Source organism: Eriocheir sinensis, unplaced genomic scaffold (assembly GCF_024679095.1).
Source record: "Eriocheir sinensis breed Jianghai 21 unplaced genomic scaffold, ASM2467909v1 Scaffold455, whole genome shotgun sequence".
Taxonomy (NCBI): Eukaryota; Metazoa; Arthropoda; class Malacostraca; order Decapoda; family Varunidae; genus Eriocheir; species Eriocheir sinensis.
In genome coordinates, this window is record NW_026111782.1 from 196,104 (window position 1) to 208,826 (window position 12,723).

A 12,723-nucleotide genomic window follows, 5' to 3' on the forward strand; every position below is an offset into this window, starting at 1 on the left:
AAGTACATAACAAGGGACAGGTTTAGGCCACATAAAGCATAATAACTTACGGTACATATATTTCAACAATGTATAAATGTATAGGTCAGTCGAAGTGAAAAATGTATACAATACGAACATGTGAAAAAAAAACTTAGTTGACATCACTCTGGCAGTAAACAAGTGTACATGTGAAATAAAAACTTCAAAATAGCTTGATTATTATTGAAATAATGAAATTTACAGCAATCAGTCGGAGTTTGCAAAAATAATGTGAGAAAAAAAACCGCAATGAACCATTCAAAAACACTATAAAATAAATTCAAAAATCAATGTGACCATAAGTTCTCATAGGTACTAAGAAGCCGTTTTATTAATTTGGTTTGAACAATCTTATATTCTCATCAGTTTTTAAGTGTTGTGGTAAGTCATTCCAGATTTTAGCTCCTCTTGATAGGATGCTCCGTTTTTTTTTTTTTTTTTACAACAAAGGAGGCAGCTTAAGGGCACACAAAAAAAGAAAACAATAATAAAAAAAAAGCCCGCTACTCGCTGCTCCTAAAAAAGAAACAAAAGAGGTGGCCGAAAGGAAGATCAAATACGGGAGGAGAGGTGTCCTGATACCCTCCTCTTGAAAGAGTTCAAGTCGTAGGCAGGAGGAAATACAGATGAAGGAAGATTGTTCCAGAGTTTACCAGCGTGAGGGATGAAAGAGTGAAGATGCTGGTTAACTCTTGCATAAGGGGTTTGGACAGTATAAGGATGAGCATGAGTAGAAAGTCGAGTGCAGCGGGGCCGCGGGAGGGGAAGAGGCATGCAGTTAGCAAGTTCAGAAGAGCAGTCAGCGTGGAAATATCGATAGAAGATAGAAAGAGAGGCAACATTGCGGTGGAATTTAAGAGGTAGAAGACTATCAGTATGAGGAGGAGAGCTGACGAGACGAAGAGCCTTAGCCTCCACTCTGTCCAGAAGAGCTGTGTGAGTGGAGCCTCCCCACACATGAGATGCATACTCCATACGATGTGATGTCCTGCACAATGGTATTAATAGGTCATGAGGTCTCCGGGTAACATTGCCAGGCATTGCTGTAAGCCAGAGTCTATGGAGAGAGAGAGAGAGAGAGAGAGAGAGAGAGAGAGAGAGAGAGAGAGAGAGAGAGAGAGAGAGAGAGAGAGAGAGAGAGAGAGAGAGAGAGAGAGAGAGAGAGAGATTGTCGCTATGTAGTACGGTTCTTATGGGCCAAACAAAGTCTTTCGCTCCACCAGACGTGATGCAAGTGTGGACATGGCCTTATCTTACGTAATTTAGGGCACTGATGTCAGAAATCACCCGTCCAAGCATCCTTCTCCTGTCAGAGAGGCGCTATACGACAACATAAGCGTGGATAGCCTTGGCTTGAGTTTTAAATTTTCCGCAAAAAAAAAAAAATATTAAGCATTTAATGACCAAATATACTCAGGACTTAAATAATTCACAAAGAGTTTTTCAAGTCACTTAGTTATTTTACATGCAATCTATTGCTTAACATTCATGATTTCATTAATATATTTTTTCTCTACTTCTACAAATTTGTTTACCGACAACACGATTTGAAGTAAATAACGAAGAAAACGTATTTTAAGGATAGACTCGTATTAAAACTCGTGTTGAAGCGCTGCGACTGTTTACATAATACATATCTACCTCAATGACGACGCAAAGGCTGTCAGTGAGTTATAGCAGTATTTGCCAATATACGTGTGGATAGCTTAGACTTGAGTTATTCATTTCATGCTTATTATTTACCGGCAGTTTAAGAGAACATCATGTAGCTATCTGGCAACTTACACTAGAGCAAGACCTTTAATTTAACATTAATCAATATATATATATATATATATATATATATATATATATATATATATATATATATATATATATATATAGATATATATATATATATATATATATATATATATATATATATATATATATATATATATATATATATATATACAACATAGGAAACAGTTCAAGGGCACCCAAAAAAAGGAAACAATAATAAAAAATGCCCTCTACTTACCTCTCCTAAATATAATCCAGAGGTGGCCGAAAGAGAGGTCAATATCGGAAGGAGAGGTGTCCAAATACCCTTCTCTTGAAAGAGTTCAAGTCGTAGGCAGGATGAAATACAGATGCAGGAAGATTGTTCCAGAGTTTACCAGAGTGAGGGATGAAAGAGTGAAGATGCTGGTTATCTCTTGCATAAAGGGTTTGGATAGTATAGGGATGAGCATGAGTAGAAAGTCGCTTGCAGCGGGGCCGCGGGAGGAGGGGAGGCATGCAGTTAGCAAGTTCAGAAGAGCAGTCAGCGTGGAAATATCGATAGAAGAGAGAAAGAGAGGCAGCATGGCGGCGGTAATTAAGAGGTAGAAGACTCTCTGTATGAGGAGGAGAGCTGATGAGACGAAGAGCCATATATTTAGTAGGAGTAGGTAGGAAGACACCTACCGAACGGGCGTGAGCTACTTCCGGTGAGGATATATGAGAAGCGAGGAGGGTGCTGAAGCCCTACAAAGACCCTTCCCATGTCCTCACTAACCGTTTCCCTTTTGTCTCATTAACACCAGAGAGCAGTTCAGCATGCTCTCTAAAGACAGTTCCTCTCTCTTTCAACAACCACACTACATTCACAAAACACAAACACCTTTTCCCAAAACTCAAAATTCAAAATGGCTAACGAAAACACTACCTCGGAGTCCCCACCTGGGGGGGGGGACCATAAATTCCCCCAGGGAGGACTCCCCTTCTGGCTGCCGACTTGAGAGGTGTCCTGATAACTCCTCGAACCTCCTCCTTATCAATTTCTGCAACATGTGCGGCCTCCGTTCTAATTTTCATTCTGTGGAACATCATCTCTCCTCCTCTAAACCTCACCTACTCTTCCTCACCGAGACACAGGTTTCTGAGGCTACTGACAGCAATCTCTACTCTGTTCCCTCCTACTATCTCTATCCTAAATTTCAATCCAAAGCTGGATGTTGCGCCTACGTGCGCAACGAAATCACTTGCTCTCGTGCCCACGATCTTGACTCTTCTGAATTTTCCACCATCTGGCTAAGACTTCATTGTCATTCTATTACTAAATACATCTGTGCTGTTTATCTCTCACCTAACTCTACTAACTATGTAAAATTCTTTGACTATTTGAACTCTAAAGTGGAGCACATCTTGACCCACTCTCCCTTCGCTGAAATCTCCATCTTGGGAGATTTCAATGTTCACCACCAGCTTTGGCTTTCATCCTCTTTCACTGACCAGCCTGGTGAACAAGCCTACAACTTTGCTCTCCTCAACGACCTGGAGCAGTTGGTTCAGCACCCTACTCGTATTCCCGACTGTCTTGGAGACAGGCCCAACATTCTAGACCTCTTCCTTACCTCTAATCCTTCTGCTTACTCTGTCAACCTGTTCTCTCCGTTGGGCTCCTCCGATCACAACCTTATTTCTGTATCCTGTCCTGTCACTCCTGTACACCCTCTGGACCCTCCAAAGAGGCAATGCTTCTGGCATTTTGCTTCAACTCGGTGGGACGACCTGAGGATGTACTTTTCCGATTTCCGATTTGCTTCCAGGATAGAGACCCCTCTGTGTGTGCTCAGCGCATCACAGAGGTGATTGTCTCTGGAATGGAAGCATACATTCCACGTACTTTCTCTGCTCCCCATGCTAAAAAACCTTGGTTTAATCACGCTTGTTCTCGTGCTGTCAAAGATAGAGAGGCAGCTCACAAAATGTACCAAGGCCCTCGAACTCCCTCTAACCATGATCATTACATTTCCGCCCGGAATCGTGCCAAATATATTCTTCGACTTATCAAAAAAACTCCTTTATCCATAGAAAATGTCAACACCTTGTTTTCTCTATTTCTTCCAGAGAGTTCTGGCACTTAGCCAAAAATATCTCCTCTAATTTCACTTCTTCCTCTTTCCCACCTCATCTTAACCCAGACAGCAGCACTGCCGTCTCATCTATCTCTAAGGCTGAACTCTTCGCTCAAACTTTCTGTAACAACTCCACTCTGAACGATTCTGGGCATGTTTCTCCTACTCACCCCCCTCTGACTCCTTTATGCCTGTTATTTAGATTATTAGGAATGATGTTTTTTATGCCCTCTCTGGTCTCAACTCTCAGAAGGCTTATTGACATGATGGAGTGCCTCCTATTGTCCTTAATAACTATGCTTCCGTGCTGACACCCTGCCTGGTCAAACTCTTTCGTCTCTGCCTATCAACAGCTACCTTTCCTTCCCTCTGGAAGTACGGCTTCGTACAGCTTCTGCCTAAGAAGGGTGAACGTTCCAATCGTTCAAACTACCGCCTTATAGCTTTACTTTCCTGTCTATCTAAAGCTTTTGAATCAATCCTTAACCGGAAGATTCAAAAGCACCTTTCCACTTCTAACCTTCTATCTCATCGCCAGTATGGGTTCCGCAAGAGGCGTTCTACTGGCGATCTTCTTGCTCTCTTAACTAATTCTTGGTCATCCTCTTTTAGCCGTTTCGGTGAAACTTTCTCAATTGCACTAGACATATCGAAAGCCTTCGATAGAGTCCGGCATAAGTCTTTGCTTTCTAAACTGCCCTCTTTCGGATTCTATCTTTCTCTTTGTTCCTTTATCTCCAGTTTCCTTTCCGACCGTTCTATCTCTGCTGTTGTAGACGGTCACTGTTCTTCCCCTAAACCTATTAACAGTGGTGTTCCACAGGGCTCCGTCCTATCACCCACTCTTCCTGTTATTCATCAGTGATCTTCTTTCCATAACAACCTGTCCTATCTACTCATATGCTGATGACTCCACTCTGCATTATTCAACTTCTTTGAACAGAAGACCCTCTCAACAGGAATTACATGACTCCAGGCTAGAGGCTGCAGAACGCTTAACTTTATATATATATATATATATATATATATATATATATATATATATATATATATATATATATATATATATATATATATATATATATATATATATATATATATATATATATATATAAATTTCAGATTTACGATGGCAGTGATGTCACTAATATAGGCTGTCTGGTGTAACATCAGATAGTATCCTCTGCTGTAATCAGGATCGATGCCAGACATTGTAGACATCGGGGACTTAAACCCTGTCCGGCAATGGGGAGGGGTCCGGGTGTATGCTCCCCTGGGAAAAAAAATAAAAACATCCCCATAGATTCTTCTTCTTTTGGAGACATAAGGGGCTTTGGTATAATGACAAAATGAATTTATGATACGTCCTACACTAGAATCAAGTTACTGTATAATGAATTAAGTAAAAAAAAATATCTTAACACCTTAAAACCTTAAAGAAAGATCTGGGTCTTTTGGTGAAAGATTTGGGGCTGAAGCCCTAAAAGCCACCCTCCCCCGCCGCCTATGGTTGTAGTAAATGAGTGGGCCCAAAGAGTTTTATAACTATAAATGTTGTAGTAGTAGATGTCCTACCTTATCCTCATGTTTACTGAATTATGAAACCCATATGAAGAGCAAGGAAACCATATAAGTCTATCGTTAAACCAGTTTTCCAATCTAGCTTTTTATAAACGAATTGTTAAATTGATCGATTCTTGATCGTCATGAAAATTAACCTATTACCAAGTCTTCACAATAAAAAAAAACTATAACATTACATTGCGTGTGGTAACAAAAATTTAATGTAAGAACTAAATAAACGTTAAAAGTTGACATTTTACTGTAGTCTCTAATCAAGCATTACTTCATCCGTTTTCTGTCATCGCTACCCCATTATACGTCACAGCTATACCTCCCATCCCTCCTTCATACTCCCTCCCCCCGATGCTCGTGTCCTGACATTCCTTATAATGACATTGACCAGCTTCATGTCACACTGGGCGGTTTCGCCGCGCGGCAGCGCCAACTTCAAGGTTGTTTGTGTCCTTGAGGCAGAGGGATTACTTAAGAGTCCACATGTCTGAGAAATTGGGTTCACCCATTTCATGCTTGGAGGAAAACAAGAGAAAAGTTTGAGAAGTTTTATGAGAATAGGGGGTGTTAGTGAGCTCTGCTCTTGGTCCAAGGGCACAATGCATTCAAGCTAGAAATCGAGCAAACAGGGTACTGGGTTTTATTTCAAGGAGCGTAATCAATAGAAGCGCTAAGTCTTCCTCAAACTATATGTAGCATTAGTTAGACCTCATCTTTATTATGCTGTTCAGTTATGGTCACCTTACTATAGAATGGGTATCAAAATGTTAGAATCGATGCAGAGAAGGATGACTATGATGATTCAAGGGCTACGAAACTTGCCATACAAGGAAAGACTGAAACAGTTAAACATGCATTCTCAAGAAGGCGAAGGGTGCGTGATCGAGTTTTATAAATGGATGAAGGGCTTTAATAAGGGGGATATTAATAAGGTTATGTTGGTAAGAGAACCAGGTAGGACACGTAGTAATGGGTTTTAACTGGATAGATTCAGATTCAACAAGGACATAGACAAAAATTGGTTTACTAACATTGGTAGATGAGAGGAGCCGGCTAAGCAGTCATGTGGTGAGTGGCAATACAGCTGTCGCATTAAAAAAAATAGATTAGATAAATTCTTGGACAGTGATATCAGGTGGGGTTAGATTCACTGGAGCTTAGGTTCAAAGGAGCTGCCTTGTACAGGCCTATCGGCCTCTTGCAGACTCCGACGTTCTTATGTTTATAATTGCCGAATGACCAAGGTCATTTGATAAATTGCTGCAAGTTCTAAGGCCTCACATCTCCAAACAAAACACACAGTATTGGAGGGCAATATCTGCCGGGGAAAGATTGACAATTACACTAAATGAACTATCAAATCAACATCAAGCATGGTGGTCGACCGCGCGGCAGAACCACCTTGTGTGACCACGTGCATTGAATTGTGTGTTGTGTCCTCAATCGCGGCGGGCAACGGCAGCGCGGCAGGGCGATTCTGCCGCAGCGTGCTGCGGTGTTGGGCGGCTGCCGCGTAATACCGCGCGGCAAAACCGCCCAGTGTGACACCGGCCTTAGTAAGGGATCTATTTTCGCATTATCAACATCATCATCGTCATCATCAAACACGAAGGGTCTAATTAACTCCTTCCTTATTGTGGACGTCTCGGAGCCTCAGATCTCTCCCTAACTCGCCGGAATGTTGTTATCCCCTCAAATTATACTGAATTTCCAATTCTACACACACACACACACACACACACACACACACACACAGGGTAGAGCGTCTGACTCACAACCAGAAGGTCCGTGGTTCAATTCCAAGGTCGGGTGAAGATAAGTTGGGTTTATCTTCCTTCACGTGTAGCCCCTGTTCACTTAGCAGTGAGTAGGTACGCGACGTCAGGCAAGGAGTTGTGACCTTGTTATCGAGGTGTGCTGTGTGTGAGTGGTCTCAGTCCTACCCAAAGATCGGTACTACTAGCTCTGTGCTCTTCCGTAGGGGAACGGCTGTCTGTCTCGGGAGAGACCCGCAGCAGACCAAGAGGTGAATTACACACACACACACACACACACACACACACACACACACACACACACACACACAAAGGCAGGTTAATTCACAAGATGCAGAACAAGTATCCTGTGAGTGGGGACATCCATAGCTCGACTGGTTACCGACTTTGTACTTATGTTCGCGAAAGTTAAGTGAATATAATTAAATAAATGGTTTAATTAAAGTATACTAGTCAATACATAGGGTCCATTTACTTTCCTAGCTTCATCATAACCGTCCAAGACTTCGGGGGCCTGTACCTTTACCCCAAATGACAAGTTTCCATATATTTTCTGGTATTGCAACTTTCATACGATTTCACACTTTTCAGAGGTGCCAAAGGAAGGTTCGTCCAGCCACGCCCTGCAGCCAGCCATCCCTCATTCCCTCCTGCTCGTTCTCCTCAAGTAAAGATTATTTGCCCCGAGGAACAACCTCCTGGATCTTCTACTGAATACATATAGTCTAATAAGGGAGCGTTCAGGGGTAGCCTACTTTACCTTGCCCCTGGTCGGTAAAGAATTATAACCTTTTAGCATCGTGTTATCACTGTTTCAGTAAAATAATAGGAATAAAATGATGCAAATAAAGTAATAAGGAAGTAATGGGAGTAATATAATGGCAATAAAGTGTCAATAAAATACTAGCAGTATTATGATGAGAATAAAATAATGGCAAGATAAAGTGCCAGTAAAATATTGGCAATAAAAACAATGACAATAATATGAAGGGAACAAGACAATGCCCATAATATAAAGACAAATATTGTGTCAATGAAAATGGCAATAAAAATATTAGCAATAAAAACATTTCTGTTCACAGCTCTCAGAAGGCTGATGGACCTGATGGAGTGCCTCCTATTGTCCTTAAAAACTGTGCTTCCGTGCTGACACCCTGCCTGGTCAAACTCTTTCGTCTCTGCCTGTCAACATCTACCTTTCCTTCCTGCTGGGAGTACGCCTTCATTCAGCCTGTGGCTAAGAAGGATAACCGCTCTAATCCTCAAACTACCGCCCTATAGCTTTACTTTCCTGTCTATCTAAAGTTTTGAATCATTCCTTAACCGGAAGATTCAAAAGCCAGTTTCCACTTTTAACCTTCTATCTAATCGCCAGTTTGGGTTCCGCAAGGGGCGTTCTACTGGCGATCTTCTTGCTCTCTTAACTGATTCTTGGTCATCCTCTCTTAGCCGTTTCGGTGAAACTTTCTCAGTTGCACTAGACATATCGAAAGCCTTCGATAGAGTCTGGCACAAGTCTTTGCTTTCTAAACTGCCCTCTATCGGATTCTATCCCTCTCTCTGTTCCTTTATCTCCAGTTTCCTTTCCGGCCGTTCTATCTCAGCTGTGGTAGACGGTCACTGTTCTTCTCTTAAACCTATTAACAGTGGTGTTCCACAGAGCTCTGTCTTATCACCCACTCTCTTCCTGTTACTCATCAATGATCTTCTTTCCATAGCAAACTGTCCTATCCATTCATACGCTGATGACTCCACTCTGCATTATTCAACTTCTTTCAACAGAAGACCCTCTCAACAGGAATTACATGACTCAAGGCTGGAGGCTGCACAACGCTTAACCTCAGACCTTAATATCATTTCCGAGTGGGGTAAAAGGAACCTTGTGTCCTTCAATGCCTTAAAAAAACAATTTCTCCACCTATGAACTCGACACAATCTTACAAACACCTATCTCCTATTCTTCGACAACACTCATTTGTCACCTTCTTCAATACTAAACATCCTCGGTCTATCCTTAACTCAAAATTTTAACTGAGAACTTCACATCTCTTCTCTCACTAAATCATCTTTCTCGAGGTTGGGCGTACTGTATCGTCTCCGTATGGAGTATGCATCTCACGTGTGGGGTGGGCTCCACTCACACAGCTCTTCTGGACAGAGTGGAGTCTAAGGCTCTTCGTCTCATCAGCTCTCCTCCTCCTACTGATAGTCTTCAACCTCTTAAATTCCGTCGCCCCCTTCCCGCGGCCCCGCGGCACATGACTTTCTACTCAAGCTCACCCCTATACGTACTGTCCAAATCCCTTATGCACGAGTTAACCAGCATCTTCACTCTCTCATCCCTCACGCTTGTAAACTCTGGAACAATCTTCATTTACCTGTATCTCTATTTCAAGAGGAGGGTATCAGGACATAAATTGACCAATCTTTCGGCCATTCCTCTTGACTCTTGTAGGAGCAGTGATTAGCGGGCTTTTTTTCATCATTGTTTCCTTTTTTCCCCCTAGAACAGCTTCCTCTGCTGTTAAAAAAAAAACTCTTCTTCCGAAATTTATCTTTCTTTCGGCCACTCCACTGAGCTTTTATAGGAGCAGCGAATAGCGGGCTTTTTTACATTATTGTAGCTGTAAAAAAATAAAAAAAAAGGATGACAAGCAGACGCTATTTAAACATTAATTTTGTTTCTATGTACTAAACTCTCCGCCTTTGTTTATCTATTCTCTTCCTAACACTATATATAACCAACAGTCGCTATTTACACGCTAGTTTTGTCTCTGTACCTATGAACGTTGCATACAACAGGCACCTTGATATATCACTTACACTTCCCACACACAAACAGTTACAGTCACTCAGTAACACACTGTCTTCCCAGCCCACCCACTTCTATACGTCACTTAGTAAAATAGCCACCTGAAATATCACTCACACTCTCAATGTAATGGCCCGAAATGTACTACAATTGTAATGGTATTTTCCCCCATGTAAAATATATATATATATATATATATATATATATATATATATATATATCTATATATATATATATATATATATATATATATATATATATATATATATATATACCGTATAGCGGAGCTATGTGGGACGTCAGGGGCAATGTGGGGCATTAGGGGGTAATGCGGACCAAATAGTCCTATATGTTGGTAAGACAGGTTAGAATGCCTTATAAGTGTTCAATTGGATCCTTAAACATTAATGTCAATTGTGGAAAAGAATATAGGTAATGTGACATGCATTAAAATTTATTTACTTTTTTCCAATTCTGATGTTTTAAGGGAGTTATTTTTAAAGTAAACTGCTAAGGTTAATGACATCCTTTAGTTTATTTCTATAATATCCAGCTTTGAACTACATACCAATGTGAGTCCAGTTTATGTACTTGCAGCAGTGTGACACGGTGAGTGCTTAAATATGAAATTTATTATTTTTTTTTATCAACCGGGGCTATGTGGAACACCCGCTGGGGCAAAGTGGAACACCCTCTGGGGGTAATGTGGAACGGCCATCTACACAATGCAAATGAACCTCCTTCAAATTTTACAGCGATAGGCACCAAACAAACAGATCCCAGTCTGCAGCCGAGCGTTGTGGGTTACCAGTAGTCACAGAGCTACACTGTTGCCATTCCAGCGAAACAACTCTCTCTCTCTCTCTCATTAGAGAGAGAGAGAGAGAGAGAGAGAGAGAGAGAGAGAGAGAGAGAGAGAGAGAGAGTTGTTTCACTGGGTTGGCAACAGTGTAGCTCTGCGACTACTGGCAACCCACAACGCTCGGCTGCAGATTGGGATCTGTTTCGTTTGGTACCTTTCCCTGGAATATTAGAATGAGGTTCATTTGCGTTGTGTAGATGGCCGCTCCGCATTACCCCCAGAGGGTGTTCCACATTGCCCCAGCGGGTGTTCCACATAACTAAGGTTAATAAAAAAAAATAATAACTTTCCTATTTAAGCACTCACCGTTTCACACTGCTGCAAAGGCATATCTCAGGACTACCACTGATCTGGCATCCCACAATGTCATCCCCTATACTGCTAGTATATGTGACCTGTGGCATCATTTTTTTTTCACTTTAAGTGTTTCCTTACAAAGGAGTTCCTTAATCCCCAGGTAGTAGCAGAGAAGGTAGGGGAGGGACCGTCCGGGGCAAGCGACTGTCTCGGGCAGGACACCCCTACCCCTCTGCTACTAACTGGGGATTAAGTAAATCCGTTGTAAAGAAACACTCAAAGTCAAGAAGGGCACCACAGGTCAAATTTATTAGCAGTATAGGTGATGACATTTTTAATGCAGGTGTCTCTACCACTTTAAGATTGATCAACATTGGGTAGGCGGTGGCTCAAGTGGTACCGTGCTGGGCCCACATTCACCGCGTGATGGACGACAAGAGTTCGAATCCTCACGCTACCACCTCGGAATTTTCAGTCACCGCCGAGTGGTTTAAAACTACCCACATGCTGTCCTGAAGACCACCCACCACCCCGGACTCTAGAGGAAGCAGTCCAAGAATCCAGAACGAGTTCCGGGGGGCAGCATGAGCCAAGAGAAGATGGCGCCACTGTAAACACTTGCCTGCGCCATGACGGGCTGGGATCGAATACCATCCAGGCCCATCAAGCAAGCCTACTGGCGCAATAGGTACATACATTAAAACAAAACAAAAACATTGCCCTAATTTAGCATGTCCCACATTGCCCCAATGCCTGTGGTAGAAACTGTTTTGAAGTATGTTGAATGATGGAAAAAGCATTTAGAGTATCATTATGTTCAATAGATGTATATGAAAGTACATAGTTTTGTACGTCTTTTCATATGAAACAAAGCATTTCAAATGTTACAAGATTTTCATTTCAGACCCTAGTAACCCCCAAAACATGAAAAAGTGTCCCACATAGCCCCGCTCTGCAGTAATTATATATATATATATATATATATATATATATATATATATATATATATATATATATATATATATATATATATATATATATATATATATATATATATATCGGCAAATATTTATAATGGAATTATAATAGCAGTAACTTTATACGCATTGATATTGGAAGCCTATGAAGGAAATCTCAGGTCTCAAGCAGGCCTAACCTGCGAATACTTTTGGCACTCCGTGACAACACACCAAAGCATTTTTGGGAAGATATTTTTTTTTTTACGTCTACGCCTTTAGCGCTGGTAGGCTTGCTTGAAGGGCTTGGATGGTAGTCGGCCCCAGCCCGTCAGGGCGCAGGCAAGTGTTTATGGTGGCGCCAGTCCTCCCTCGCCCTAGGCCGAGGGAGCGAGCTCACTCTTGTACGAGGTATCGCCCCATGCAGGTGAGGGCAGAGCCGCTCTCAGTGTTCAATATACTTTGACTATAATATTATATATGAGGACTCTTATACGAGGTATCGCCCCATACAGAGGCGTAGAAGCAAGTCTGTCTGATAGTA